The following is a 442-nucleotide window of genomic DNA, read 5'->3' as shown; positions in this document are numbered from 1 at the left end:
GCTGAGCAAACAACCCGTGTGGGGGCGCCTCTCCTGAGATAGGTATGATGATAATTACACAGAACTTCATTTTCATGCTTAGAATCAGCATTCAATTAGAATGCTGCGTGTAAGATCAGAAGTTAAGAGTCACGTTAAGTTAAAATTTTGGACTATACCAGCTTCTACAGATTACTAAAAACATGTTTTGATCTCTCCCTAGAACGTCGGTATGATAAGCTCTCTACAACGACCGGATTTCAATGCTGGATGTGCCAAAGACCAATCCAAGATTTTGAAAGAGGGGTGACTATACAATCTGTATCATGGGGCACTGGAGAGTTGCAAAAGCTAGAATGCAGGCATCCGTGTGTTTGCATGTGTGTGTGTGTGTGTGTGTGTGTGTGTGTGTGTGTGTGTGTGTGTGTGTGTGTGTGTGTGTGTGTGTGTGCGTGCGTGCGTG

The sequence above is a fragment of the Priapulus caudatus genome, unplaced genomic scaffold, assembly GCF_000485595.1.
Source record: "Priapulus caudatus unplaced genomic scaffold, Priapulus_caudatus-5.0.1 Scaffold1681, whole genome shotgun sequence".
NCBI lineage: Eukaryota > Metazoa > Priapulida > Priapulimorpha > Priapulimorphida > Priapulidae > Priapulus > Priapulus caudatus.
Note: the sequence above shows the minus strand (reverse complement) of the source record.